The 15,075-nt window shown below is 39.1% G+C and overlaps 1 long non-coding RNA gene across 1 annotated transcript in view; it reads right to left on the bottom strand.

The window, feature by feature from the left end:
- LOC126990494 (uncharacterized) overlaps positions 1–13,936 on the bottom strand; it is a 37,722-nt gene extending 23,786 nt beyond the window's left edge. Inside the window, exons 1-2 of the long non-coding RNA XR_007744413.1 lie at positions 13,792–13,936; positions 10,209–10,314 (exon numbers count right to left, since the gene is read on the bottom strand). This is a non-coding gene — a long non-coding RNA (uncharacterized LOC126990494). The remainder of the gene's footprint in view (positions 1–10,208; positions 10,315–13,791) is intronic.
- Positions 13,937–15,075: the final 1,139 nt, after the last annotated feature.

Here is a 15,075-nt window from a genome sequence, read left to right as displayed (position 1 = left end):
CAGCACTCTCTTCTTGAACTTTCTTTAATATTTCTCCATCTTCCATTTCATATATCAATTTTGGTCTCCCTTCTCTCTTTTCCATTTCCATTACACGACATTTCTTCACACTGAATTCCATCTCCCATTTCATACTCCATTCCCAAATCTTGTTCAGGTCATCTTGCAGAATTTCATTCTTTATTGTTTCTTATATGTCTTTGCAGTTTTGCAGTGTCTGCAAACAGGCTCATATAACTGTTTACTCCCTATGATATCATTTACATATACTAGGAAAAGTAATGGTGCCAATACCAATCCTTGAGGCACTCCACTCTCTACAATTCTCCATTCCAATTTCATGTCCTTTACCACTGTTTTCATGTCTCTTCCCCTTAAGTAACTTTCCATCCAGTTCATCATTTTCCCTTTCAATCCTCCTTTGTTCTCCAGCTTCCATAGTAGTCTTGTATGTGGAACTTTGTCGAATGCCTTCTTCAGGTCCAAGTAAACGCAATCAGCCCATCCGTCCCTCTCCTGTATTATGTCTGTCACTCCTGAGTAAAAGCTCAGTAAGTTTGTTACACATGAGCACCCTTTTCTAAAGCCATATTGTTTACTTGTGATTATATTATGCTCTTCTAGAAATCTTGTCCATTGTTTCTTTATCACTTTCTCACATATTTTACATACTACACTGGTCAATGATACAGGTCTGTAGTTCAGGCGTTCTTCCTTTTTTTCCACTTTCTATATAGGGACCACTTCAGCCCTCTGCCATTCCTTTGGTACTTAACCAGTTGTTATTGAGCATTTTATGACATCATTTACTGGACCAACCAGCTGATTTCTGCATTCTTTCAATAAATAACCTGAAACTCCATCCGGTCCAACTGCTTTCTTCTCTTCCAGCTCCTCCATCATTTTATATATCTCCTCTTTAGTTACTATGACTTTTTCCACATGAACATTTATCTTGTTATCTTGTGGTTCACTGAATTGTGATTCTTTTGTAAAAACTTGCTGGAACCTTTTGTTTAGTAGCTCAGTCATCTTTAGGATCTTTGATTATCACATTCCCATCACTCAATCTTTCTATTGTTTCCCTTGGTTTGATTTTTCCATTTATGAATCTATAAAACAATTTAGGTCTTCCTTGCACTTTTCGACAATATCCTTTTCATATCCTTTCTCTTCTTCTCTCCTTATTTTCACGAATTCATTTCTCGCTATCTTAAAGTCTTCTTTATTCCTTTGTTTTTTTATTTCTTTTCAATCTCTTCCATGCTTTATCTCTTTTTCCTTTTGCCTTAGCACATCTTGCATTAAACCAGTCCTTTTTTCCTTTTTCTTTGGGTTAATTTTCTGGTACATATTTCATAACTCCTGATTCATACGCCTTCATAAAAATATCATACTTTTCTTGCACTTCTCTTGTTCTCATTAACTCTTCCCAGTCTAGCTCTCCATAGTATTTTCTGAGATTTTCCATGTCTGCCTTCCTATAGTTTAACCTGTTTCTTTTATATGATTCATCCCCCTCACTTCCTTCCTCCTCTGTTTCCATCTCTATTATCATGTGATCACTCTTTCCCAGGGGGCATCCATACCTTAATTCATTCAACAAGTGCATTCCCTCTGTTAACACCAGGTCCAATCTCGCCGGTTCGTCGTCACTTCTGTATCTCGTGTTTTCCTTCACCCGTTGCATCATCAATCTTAAAAATCTTTACCCCCATGCCGTTTCGCTACCTCCACTTTCAAATATTTTCTAATTTACCTCCTTACAGTTAAAATCTCCAACTGACAAGACTCTCTCGTTAGCTTTGAGTAACCTACTCAAACTCTGGATGGTATCTTCAATCATGGTCTCATATTCTTCCCTGTCATAATTTCTCTGTTTCTGTCCTCCAGATTTACACTTTCTATATCTGCCTTTCCTTCTCCATACGAGGTCTGTCTAAAAAGTATCCGACCTTTGGCCAGAAAAAATATACTACGTACCTGACGGGATTGGGACCCTAATCCCCTTCAAAGTAGGCCCCTTGCGCCTGCACACACTTAGCCCACCGATCCTTTCACTGCTGAAAACACTTCTGGTAGGCTTCGATTGGAAGGGTGTTCATCTCCGCCGTTGCGTTTTGCATTATCTCTTCTCTACTCTCAAAACAGGATCCTTTCAATGGCGTCTTCAATTTCGGAAGTAACCAAAAGTCGCAAGGAGCCATGTCTGGAGAGTAGGGAGGCTGGTTAACAACTGGAATTCCATGTTTGGCCAAGAAATTTTGGATCAGGTGCGATGAATGAGCTGGAGCACTGTCATGATGCAAATGACAGTTTTTCTCCGTCCAGAGGTCTTGTCTTTTGCGCCAAACTGCATCACGGAGTCGTTTGAGAACTTGTTGATAGTATTCTTTTGTCAATGTTTGTCCTTCCGGTGTGTATTCGTGATGCACAATTCCACGGACATCAAAGAACACAGTTAGCATGACCTTGGTTTTGTTTTGCGCCTGTTGCGCTTTTTACAGCCTGGGTCGTACCCATACACCCGTGACTCATCTCCAGTTATCATGGTGTTCAGAAACTCAGGATCAGTGTTGGCAGTGTCCAGCATGTCCTGTGCAACCTGAAGACTGTGTTCTTTCTGTTCTGCTGACAGCACCTTGGGCACAAATTTCGCAGCCACTCTGCACATGTTCAAATCATCACGCAAAACTGCATGTGCGGAATCTTTACTGATCACAACCTCTTCGGCAATCTCTCGTACGGTCAAATGCCGATCTCCCATTACCAGATTTTCCACCCTCGCAACAACAGCTGCATTCCGAGCAGTTTGTGGCCTTCCAGAACGCTCGTCACTCTCCACCGATGTGCGGCCATTTTTGAATTGGTTGAACCACTCCTTAATTTGTGTTACCCCCATAGCATTGTCTCCAAACACCTGCTGAATCTTATGAATTGCTTCGCTTTGAGAATCACCAAGCTTCTGACAAAATTTAATGCAGTATCTTAGTCATCTTGAGAGAAATCAAAAATCAGACGAACACGTATCACAGCACCTCACTCAGCGGCCAGCTCCTCTTGTTCCTCTTTGTTCACTATTTCCTTCAAATTCTCATTTTCCTTTCTTGCCTCTCCTAGTCCTTCCTTCATCGATTTTTCATATTTTGCCAATTTTTCCTTTACCTCTTCATTTTCTTGAATCAGTTTCTTCTCCCTTTCCTCTAAATTTCGCACCCGTGATCTGGTCTCTTTGATGTTCTCTGTTTTGCAATTCCTCCTCATCCCTGCTCTTCACTATTCCGATCCACTTGTCTAGTTTCCTTTCCATAAGCAAAATTCTCTTGTAAATACCCAACTCTTTACTCGCAAAACCTGAGAAGCTACCTGTACCATACCTTTCATCATCACTGTCATCATCAGCACTATCCATATCCGTCTGTTTTCGTGATCCAATTCCTCTTCTCTTCGGTGTATTCCACCTGAAATCATCCTCCCTCCCACTCATCTTACAACCAGTCAATAATATTGTGTGTGTGTATTTACCAATATATTTGTAGTCTACAGGGCCTGAGCTAAGCTCTAATAGTCCTGTCTCCATATCTACATTTATCCAGCCTTTCCTTCATTTGATGAACACTGCTCGCCTCCCCACTTCTTCCTGCAAGCTGTTCCATGTGTTAATACTTCTATGTGAAAAACTATACTTCTTCAAGTCACTCAAACAGGTTCCTTTATCAAGTTTCTTTCCATGTCCTCTCAGCCCTCGCGTTCTTGCAGTAGAGAAAAGATCATCTCTATCCACCTCATCAAACTTATTTACCAACTTCTACAGTGTGATCAGATCTCCTCTCTCCCTTTGTTCCAGTGTCATCAAGTCCATCTCCTTCAATCTGTCTTCATACATCATATTCGAGAGTTCTGGGACCATTTTAGTTGCAATTCTCTGTAGTCTTTCCAACTTTCTGATATCCTTCTTTTTGTGAGGCGACCATACAACTGCAGCACATTCAAGCTTTGGTCTTATCAGTGTTGTTATTATTTTCTTCATCATTTCCTTGTCCATATAATGGAATGATATTTTGCATCATCCTGTAGGTTTCTCCAAACAACTTATTTATATGCCTCTCTGGGGATAGTGTGTCTTACATCATTACTCCCAAATCTTTTTCTTCATGTACCACCTTTAAGTTCTCTTCTCCCATCCTGTATGCTTTCTTCGGTCTTTTTTTACTCTTCCCCATTTCCATAACATGGCATTTGTTTCCATTAAATTCCATCTCCCATAACTGGCTCCATCTGTACACTCTATCCAGGTCTTTTTGCAGTTCTTCACAGTCTTTCTCCGTCTTCACTTTTCTTATTAACTTTGCATCGTCTGCAAAAAGAATCATATAACTTTTTATACCCATCGGCATATCATTTATATATATTATGAACATTATTGGTGCCAGAACTGAGCCCTGAGGAACTCCGCTCTCTACTCTTCTCCAATTTGATTTCTCTTCTCTAATCATTGTTCTTATTTCTCTTCCTGTTAACCCGTACAGTACTAGCGACGCGTATACGCGTCAGTGCCTATGGTTGCAGGAAATACTAGCGACGCGTATACACGTCGGGCTTGCTAAACACTGTTACAGTCGATGTAGCGGGTTTATTTTTGCTACAGAGACTGCTGCAGACAATGGGAACACTGGGCGAGTGCATTTGTAGCATTGGCAACAAAACCCAAGCCGGGGAGGAATCACAAGCCACCTGTGACATCAAGATCAAGACCAAGTGTAAACAATGTCGCGACAGCCCATTCCTTTTGCCATATGGCAATAGACAGTGAGTTTGAGGTTTCCTCATCTGACGTAGATGTGGGAGCACTCTCAGACTCTGGTTCAGACAAGGATTATGTGCCAGATGAGGATATATGCTATATTGAGCCGCCTTTGTAACACAAGATTCTACTGTCCTGAAAATCCCACACTTATACCCCATGAAATGGTGCTCTCTGGAGTATTTTACAACTGTGTGCAACAAAAATGGGCTATCTGGCCTCTATCACTTGTCAAATCCTCCATAAACCATCGATCATGTACAGAGGCCGTTTCCAGCCACACCGTGGTAACACTTCATGGAGTTCTCCTGCGAAAAGTAGGTCAATGACATTGTTTTTTCTTATTTTTTCCACTTTTCCCATCACATGGAACATTTATAAGCAAAAAAAAAAAAAATAAATAAATAAATAAATAAAAAAAAATAATAATAATAATGATAAAAAAATAAAATAAAATAAAAATAAATAAAAAAGCCGGTACCGGGCAAATCAAAAATATATAAATCGGCCGGTACTGTACGGGTTAAGTAAACCTTTATCCACTCGATAGCCTTTCCACCCATTCCTCCCCATTTCCGTAGTTACCAGATTAATCTCTTGTGCAGGACCTTGCCAAAAGCTTTTTTCAAATCGAGATATACACAATCAGCCCATCCTTCTCCCTCTTGCACCACATCTGTTGCTCTTCAGTAGAAACTTAGTAAGTTGGTGACACACGATTTCCCTTTTCTAAATCCAAACTGTCCTTCATTTATCATGTTTCCCTTTTCTAAATGTTCAACCCATTGTTTTTTATTATACTTCCACAGATCTTGTACATTACACTTGTTAAAGAAACTGGCCTATAATTTAATGGTTCAGTTTTATCAGTGTGCGTGTATTTACTTAGTTGTAATTTTACAGGGCCTGGGCTTACGCTCGTGTGGTCCTGTCTCCGTATCTATAATTATCCAACTTTTCCTTGAATCTTTGCACACTCTTCGCCGATACTATTTCTTCACTTAATCTGTTCCAAACCTCTATATTTCTTTGTGGGAAGCTATATTTCTTTAGGTCTCTTGAGCATCTTCCCTTCCTCAACTTTTTACTATGTTCTCTAGTATTCCTGCTGGAAGGTTCTTCTCTTAGTAGCAATTTCTCGTTATCTGCTTCTTCCATTTTACTCAGCCTATATATTTGTATTAGGTCTCCTCTTTCTCTTCTTTGCTCTAGTGTTGGCAAGTCCATTTCCCTTAGTCTCTCTTCATATGTCAGTCCCTCCAGTTCTGGAGCCATTTTTGTTGCCATCCTCTGTATTCTTTCTAGGTTTACTGTGTTTCTTCATATGTGGAGACCACACTGTTTCCGCGTATTCTAGTTTGGGTCTGATCATAGTAGTTATTAATTTTTTTCATAATTTCTTTGTCCATGTAGTGGAATGCTATGCCTATATTTCTCACCATGTTATATGTATCACCGAAGATCCGATTGATATGACTTCCTGGTTGCATATAATCTTGCATTATTACTCCCAAGTCTCTCTCTTCATTTACTTTCTTTAATATTTCACCATCTCCCATTTTATATGTCCATTTTGGTCTTTCTACACTTTTTCCCATTTCCATAACATGACATTTCTTCACGTTGAATTTTATCTCCCATTTCTGATTCCATTTCCAAATCTTGTTTAGGTCTTCTTGCAGCTCCTTGCAGTCTTCACTGTTTCTTATATGTCTTTGCAGTTTAGCATCATCAGCAAACAGGCTCATGTAGCTGTTTATTCCCTCTGGCATATCATTAATACAGACTAGGAAGAGTACTGGTGCTATTCTCCATTCCAATCTAGTGTCCTTAACCACAGTTCTCACCTCTCTTCCTCTTAAGTAGCTTTCCATCCAGCACTTCATTTTCCCTCTCAATCCTCTTTTATTTTCTAGTTTCCACAGCAGTCTTGAATGTGGAACTTTGTCAAATGCCTTCATTAAGTCTAGGTAAATGTAATCCACCCATCCGTCTCTTTCCTGTAATTTGTCCATCACTCTTGAGTAAAAGCTCAGCAAGTTTGTCACACATGAGCGGCCTTTCCTAAACCCATACTGATTGTTTGTGATTAGATTATGTTCTTCTAGAAATCTCATCCATTGTTCTTTTATTAATTTCTCACATATTTTGCATACTCACTGGTCAGAGACACTGGTCTGTAATTTAGGGGTTCTTCCTTTTTTCCACTTTTGTATATAGGTACCACTTCTGCCATCTGTGTGTGTGTGTGTGTGGTGTGTGTGTGTGTGTGTATTTACCTAGTTGTAGTTTTACAGGGCCTGGGCTTACGCTCGTGTGGTCCCATCTCCGTATCTGTATTTGTCCAACTTTTCCTTAAAGCTTTGCACACTCTTCACCGATACTACATCCTCACTTAGTCTGTTCCAAACCTCTATATTTCTTTGCGGGAAGCTATATTTCTTTATGTCTCTCAAGCATCTTCCTTTCCTCAATTTTTTACTGAGTCCTCTTGTGTTCCTGGTGTTTATTCCTTCTTTTAACTAGAGCCGTCATCTGGCGGTCAAGAATTATCGTAGACTGAGCAAGAATTAATCTAAAATCATGCGAAATTCTTGCGTTTCTTGTTCTGGCGTGACAGATTTTAAAGAATTCCCCAAAAATTCTTGGCAAGAATCGGGGGTTCTGTGCAAGCTGTGGCAGGCCTGGGTACGGCCACTGTCTTGCTGGCTGCACCTCCGTAGACCTATGGCGATGACCATTTCCTGAGCTTCCCATGGGTAACCATGCTAGGTGTGGGTGGACATAGAGTTCACAAGGTTACTGTTGTATTACTGTTGCACCACAGACCATCTTAAAGCATCACTCTATGATAAGTAAGAACTTCCCGGTATGAAAACATCATCATTGTTAGAAACAAGAAATTGAAACGATGCAATCTGTCAATATTTTGTAGAGAAAAAGGACGTTTTAAGAAACTCCGTCGCATGCAATGATGCTAAGTAGCTACTGAAATACTCCTAATGAACTGTAGATCCCGTAACTGTGACTAAATTAATGCGTGTTGTCCTTGATGAGTGACAAAATGAGGAAGTGTTGGTTCATCCAATCATATGGACAAGATAGAGCGCTCTGGAGGATTACGGGAGGGAGATAAAAAACAGTCTTGAGAATAGGGGGTCGTTCAAGAAGGCCATATATCGCCAAATGACGCCTTAGGGTTGCCAACTTGCCACTCTTTCCTTAAAATACAGAATGCCATTTGTTCCATACTTGCCTGTCTGAATGGTTAACCCTCAAAGCGCGGGCTTATTTTGCTGTGCCTGTCCTCCCACGCGGGCATATTCAGGCAAAAACATACCTCACTTCAACCTTTCATACCTTCACTTCTACTTAACTCATGTAACTGAATGAAGTACCATTGTAAAGTACATACCCTTAACTGTTTTTTGACGTTGAGTTGAAGGCTATATGACCTTTGGGAGAGTGCGTATGGAATATTGAAGTAGGATCACTGAGTGAACATTTTTATAGACAGTTTTCCACCCCGAGTGGACTTCCCTTCTATGATTTAGTAATAAGAAGCATAACTTTTATACAGTTTACATGAACCAAACCCCCCCCAAAAGTTAGCTTCTAGACCTTCTTGATGCCCCTGATAGGTATTGAGGTCAAAGGGATGAAATTCACTGGAAGGTGAGAAGAGGTGGGATGTCTAGCGGACATCTTTCCAAAGCTTACACAAGTCATACACTGACTGAGCATGGTTGGGTATTGTTTGAAAGAAAACGACATGCTTACCCTACTTCAGCATAAACAAAATAAATATGACGGTGAGCTAAGTCAAAAAATGCCTTGTTGACTATTGTCGAGCACCAGGCACCAGCTGTCGCCTATTGTAGACACCCGCGCTTCAAGGGTTAAGCAGATAAAATTCAGTATTTAAAAAATGTAGTGAGTGCATTTTTTGGTGAACCACAAAACCAGTCCATAAAATTAGGTTAATCAAGGGTCGTCCTGAAATACGTGTAAAATACGTGTCGTAATGTCTCCCCCATTCCTCTTGCCTTCACCAGCAGCAGGCAGCGGCTGTCAGTCATGGCAGGCCAGAGAAATTTTAGGGTTGCCACCCGTTCCTTAAAATTTGGATTCGGTCTGTTTTGGAGGATGGGATGTTGCGTTCCTTATTTGTTTTAGATCAAGGTGGCAGCCCTAACTGAAACTCAATTCCCAGTATTTTCTGCTTTGAGCACTCTCGTCTTGCAGTGAACAAAGGGAACCCACGCTCACGTTTTCGACTTGTACAAAGAGACATGCCAGCCCTTGTCGAAAGACCGACTTGATCAGCTAGGCTGACGTAAGCCAGAGTCAGTCTATCAGCATCCTCCCTTCCCCTTCATAAGCCGTCACCCGGCAAGGGTTTGTGGTTCCTCCTCGAAGGGACATACATGCTTGACCATGACAGCCTCCATATATCCTGGGGGGTGGGAGGGAAAAAAAAAAAAAAAAAAAAAAAAAAAAAAAAGGAACAAACAGGATGCTCGTATACCAAGTCACCACTCTTAAACCAAGGCATTTTTTGTGGGATTTTTTTGCTCGTAAATCAAAACACTCGTAAACTAAGGCACTCATAAACTGAGGACTGTAATTTACATCTTAATTTAAATCAATTATTTAAAAAATTCTATAGTAAATCTCTTTTATTTTAAGCTTTTTGTCATTCCTCATTAAACCACTTTTTATTCTTTCAGTCTTTGTCTTATTGTGAGGAATAAACATCTGTACTCCTGTTTTGTAAAACATACAAAATTTTTCACACTGCTCATTGATGTATCAAGCCTTTAACTCTTCCTTCCAGTCTATTTCCAGAAAACACCTTTTTAATTCTTCATAGTTTCCCTTTTTGTAATCTAATTGCTTATTGTAATCTGCATTTTCATTTTCTAAATCATATGCCACCACAAAGTTATACTCCAGGACCATGTGATTACTCTTGCCTGGCAAAGGGGTATATTTCTAATTGTCAACTTCATTTTCTTGTCTGGTAAATATAAGGGCTAGTAAAGAAGGTTCATCTAAGTCTCTCTTTCGTGTGTTGTGCCTTACATGTTGGGTCATAAAGAAGTTTTCTTGGCCCCAAAAGTTTTCCACACACTGAACATCTAAAATGTCCCAATTAATATTCACACTGACTTATCTTCCATTTGCTGCAGCAGAGTTCTTACACACTGTATTGTATTACCTACCAAGTCTTTGCATTCTTCTGTTTGTTTTGGGGGGCATGTACAGTTACCACAATTACATCTCTTTCTAAAGTTGTTATTTTTACTAATATTAGTTTGTGTTTGTGTGTGTTTGTCTAGAGGGACACTGCCTAGCTCTCTACATTGGGGAACTGAGCAATGGATTGTTGGAATGTACTTACACATGGTATGTCTTGATGACTCCAGCGGGCGTGGATGGTGGCTTCCAAGTGACTCTGACGACATCCATTTCACTCTCAACTCTAACATCTTCAGGTGGACTTGGTACTGTAGAGAAATTTACATAAGACATCCATGAGGCACACTGATCATTTTCACACTTTCCAGTTCCTTATCATTATTAAACATGGTTGTAAACACATATAAAACACAGGTGTATTGAGGAAAATCTATGCTCAGTACAGTCAACAGCTGGCTAAGCTGCACCCTGACTGCCTGGCACAGGATTTGAAGCTGAGCCCATAAATTCATAGCCAGGGGCTTATAATAAGAAAAAATCAACAAACTAATATTAATGGAAGACTTCAAATGTAGGAAAGTGAAATGGGAGATGTTCAAGAGGAAGGGAGACGAGAATACCTGAGGTAATAGATTACTGGGGATGACACAGAACAACATTGTGATGCAAAGGGTGGAAGGTATGACAAGAATCAGAGGATAAGACAAATCATCAAGATTAGACCTTGTATTCACTAAAGAGAGATCTGACGAAAAGAATAAGACACTCATGTCCCTTGGGAAAATGTGATCATATGATGTTAGAAATAGAAAAAGAGACCAGATATGAAGGGCAAGCAAAATGAAATGCACAAGGAGAGCAGAAAGAAATTTGCAAAAACAAGCTTAAAAGATTTAAAAAAGATTCCTCAGTGAAACAAACTGGAATGAGATGAAAAATTGACAGAGAAAATGTTCAGAGAAAATACAACTTTTCCTCAGGATACACAAACAAGGTGTTGCAGAATATGCACCTCTGTATAAAACAAGAGCAAAAGGAAGAAAGGAGTGGCATAATGTGATGTGCAAAAGGGCAAGGAGTTAAAGAACATTACATGGAGAAACAAGGAAAAATGTGAACTGGTAAGAAACAATTATGTGAAAATAAGAAGAAAAGAGGAAAAGAATTACGGAAAGGATATAGTTCATATGAGTAATAAAGACCCTAAACTGTTCTACAGATATATTAAAGAAAAAAATTAAAAAAGGTGTAATTCATCTAAAAGTAAATAACACAACTAATGAAGTGACAAAAGAAGTGATTGAGATACTGAATGAAAATTTCCAGAAACTATTTATGAGGGAATCAAGTTTTCAGAAACCACAGAGAGGAAGGACAACATCAGGGGTGAGTGATATTACAGTGGATAAGGAAGAGACACAGGAGATGTTAAGAAAGCATGAAGAAAGGAAGGCAGCGGCCCCAGAAAGAGTTTTAGGGTACATCCTCAAAGAATGCAACCAACAACTGATGGAAATAATACATGACATAACTGAGTGTTCAGTCATAGACTTCACAACTAGTTGACGGGAAATCTCTTAATTTAAGTGGAAACAGACGAAATCTTCAAGTTTTAGTGCACACAAGCAGCAGGGAGTGTTCTAGAGTGATTTGGTCAGGATTCCAGAACTTGAGCAGTAGCAACAGGTTGGCCCCAGCCTGCATTTTGAAGCTTCGTCGGGTTCTTCCCCAGGAAGGTCAGGCCAACTCTTCTGTTCTGTGCTGCTCTTCGAGCTCGACAGGCTGGAGAGACAGGCGGGCAGGGGCGTCCCTCCTGGCGGCCCATCTCCCAATGGCCCATGGCGTCCCTTCGGGATGATGTGCTGTGGGACTCCCTGCAGCAGGGAGGACAGAAGGGCGACCCTGAGTTCCCTGCCAGACCCGACCACCCAGGGACACAGTGGCACACAGAGGCCAGGCACAAACACACCACCAACACCATCATCAGCACAGCAGCAACTGTTCTTCTTTTAATTTCTCTTTTCTCTCCCAGGGTGACCTCAGAAGCGAGAAAAGAAAAAGGCCTGAAGCAGCCCCGCAGGAAGAGAGAGCAGTATATCGAGGAGGGCAGGAAGAATAGTGAATCAAAGTTGTGATTGTATATTATAGAATGTGATATTATAGCTTTTGTTATTAAAAATTAATTTAAATTTTGTTGTTTCTGCTCAAGTATTTCAAGTATTAAGTTAAAATTGTGATTTATTAGATTTTTAAATGTTAAATAAAAAAAAAAAAAAACTAAAAAAAAAAAATAAAAAAAAAAGTAAAAAACTTATAAGATATACTAAATATATATTTATTTGATATGAAAATATAAGTGATTATCTCTGCATTGCATTTGGTTTTGTTATCTAGCTTAAATATAAATATTAAAATTTTTTTTTTTTTTTTAAGTTTATTATAAAAAAAAAATAAATTTTAATTTTATTAACTTTGAACTTTTGATTTTTTTTTTTCATTTTTTCTCATATATGCTCATGGCCTAAGGGAGGTGCCTGTTTTAGTTTTTAGTTTAGCTCTTTGGTTTTTGAAAATTTTTAAATTTTAAATTTTGTTCAGTAACAACAGGGAAAGTCCCAAGAGAGTGGAAAAGAAGTGATATAATTCATATTAATAAAAGTAGAAGTAAAAAAGAACCATTCAATTATAGAACAGTAACCTTAACAAAATTGTGTGTAAAATATGTGAAGGAATAATCAAGAAACAATGGATGGAATTTAGGGATGTACCGATGTATTGGTATCAGTATCGGTGGCATCGGCACATTTTAAGAGTATCGATATCAGTATTGGCTGATTTTCTGCCGATACTACCGATACTTGAAGGAGTTTTGTACGTAGCATGTCACTCGTTGCCATTAATTTTGTTAACAAACAGAAATTGGATTTTCTAAATTGCTGAAAAAAATATTAGAAAAGTGTAATTATGTAGTATTATGATACTACATAGTTTGGAATTTCCCTCGATTTAATTTTCATCACTTTAAACGATAAGATTCATATTATTTTGAATACAAGTATATAATATTTAGTATACACTATACAGTATAGCCTTTGGTACCGCGGATGCGTATAATACAGGTTAAGTAGCTTCGGCGCGGGATTGGTGGAGCCCCTCCACTCACCTCATTTGCCTGCCTCAGTCGGTCAGACAGTCGCCCTGCAACGGGGCATGCTGATAGGGTCTGGGGATTTCTTCACAGTCTTCTGCCTAAATGTACGGCAATTATGGTAAAGCTAACCTAGCTGAGTCAACTAGACCTCACGAGGCGCCTCCTCCCTCGCTTTCTTCCATTCTACGGTGGAACAACGAGTAGTGTTTTTTTTCTTAACATTTGATGTTGCCCTTTAGCCGCTGGAATTGTTGTATAGAAAAAATTTAAAAAATAAGCGCACAGGTATTGGTATTGGTATCGGTCAAATATTGGGGTAGCGCTATCAGTCAAAATTTTGGTATCGGTACATCCCTAATGGAATTTCTAGAAAGGGAGAAAATATTAACAGAAAAACAATACAGCTTTAGGAGAGGACACTCATGTTTTACAAATCTGTTTAGTTTCTATTCCAGATTAAGAGATGTAATACAAGGAAGAGATGAATGGGCAGACTGCATATACCTTGATCTAAAAAAAACTTTGATCCAGTCCTACACAAAAAACTCTTATGAAAACTGGAAGACACACAAAGTTAAAAAGGGAAAGTAAAAAGCTGGATGGAAGACTAACTGAAAGAACTGTGAATACCCACCTCCTTGTGGTGACCGAACAATGCGGGAGTGGAAGGGAGGAAATATTTTGTCCCCATTTTTCTCTCTGATGTACACCTTAACAACGTAGTAGGTATATGGAGACAAATCCTTTAATTCGTATGACTGAAAAAAAAAGAGTAATGAAAAATTGTACATACAACAATTCAAGGTTTGTAAGTAGGGGCATGCCTGCATCTAGACAAAAAATGTGCAAACTCTTCCATAAAATAAGAAATCAGAAAAAAATAGTAGGAAAGGGATGGGGCACTTTTGATTAGCAGTAATAGCAACAGTAATAGCAACCAGCCATTCTACCTGAAAAAAAGTAAACTATGTCAATAATCCTACCAGTCCTAGCATACCAGTTAGAAATTTCGCACCTCAGAAAAGAATTAAGAGAAACCAAAGAAGCACACAGCCATGGAAACAAAAAAATGCTGGGGATAACATGGAGACAAGATTCTACTGGATGTTGCATCAGAGACTAAGGATATGGTATCTAAGGAAAGAGAAAGTGAGAAGGGCAGAACAGTTAATGGCATAAAAGGTTTAAATGTGGCATATGCCAACATGGACGGTCTATTTTGATGAGGTTGGAGATAAGCGACTTCTTAGGAGAACAAAAGAGGTTGGTCAGTGCTCTGTGGAGACAAAATTCAGTGAGGGTTAATATCCAAGTGGGAGATAACAAATATAAACTATTGAAAAGAGAAATGAAAAAAGGGGAGGTGGAGTGATGATGGCCGTGAAGAATATCAATGTGGATTATATGAAACCGGGAGAGGGTCCTACTCCGTTCTCAGTTTACTAAAGTGTGAAAATTCTTGGCATTTAAGTTGATTTTCCATGCTTTACTCTAGTTATGTAATTTATCCAGATCCTTTTGTAGTTCTTTTCAACACTCGGTACCATTCACTGGGTTCATGAGTTTTTTATTGCATGTGTGTGTGTGTGTGTGTGTGTGTGTGTGTGTGTGTATTTACCTAGTTGTAGTTTTGCAGGGCCTGGGCTTACGCTCGTGTGGTCCCATCTCCATATCTGTATTTGTCCAGCTTTTCCTTAAAGTTGTGTACACTCTTTGCCAATACCACATCCTCACTTAGTCTGTTCCAAATCTCTATGTTTTTTTGCGAGAAGCTATATTTCTTTATGTCTCTCAAGCATCCTCCTTTCCTCAATTTTTTACTGTGTCCTCATGTGTTGCTGGTGTATCTTCCTTCTATTAGTAGCAACTCCTCATTATCTATTTCTTCCATTTCATTCCATAATTTATAAATTTGTAT

This window comes from Eriocheir sinensis, unplaced genomic scaffold (genome assembly GCF_024679095.1).
Source record: "Eriocheir sinensis breed Jianghai 21 unplaced genomic scaffold, ASM2467909v1 Scaffold1699, whole genome shotgun sequence".
Classification (NCBI taxonomy): Eukaryota; Metazoa; Arthropoda; class Malacostraca; order Decapoda; family Varunidae; genus Eriocheir; species Eriocheir sinensis.
The sequence above is the reverse complement of the archived record's forward strand: the minus strand, read 5'-3'. Positions and strand labels throughout refer to the sequence as shown.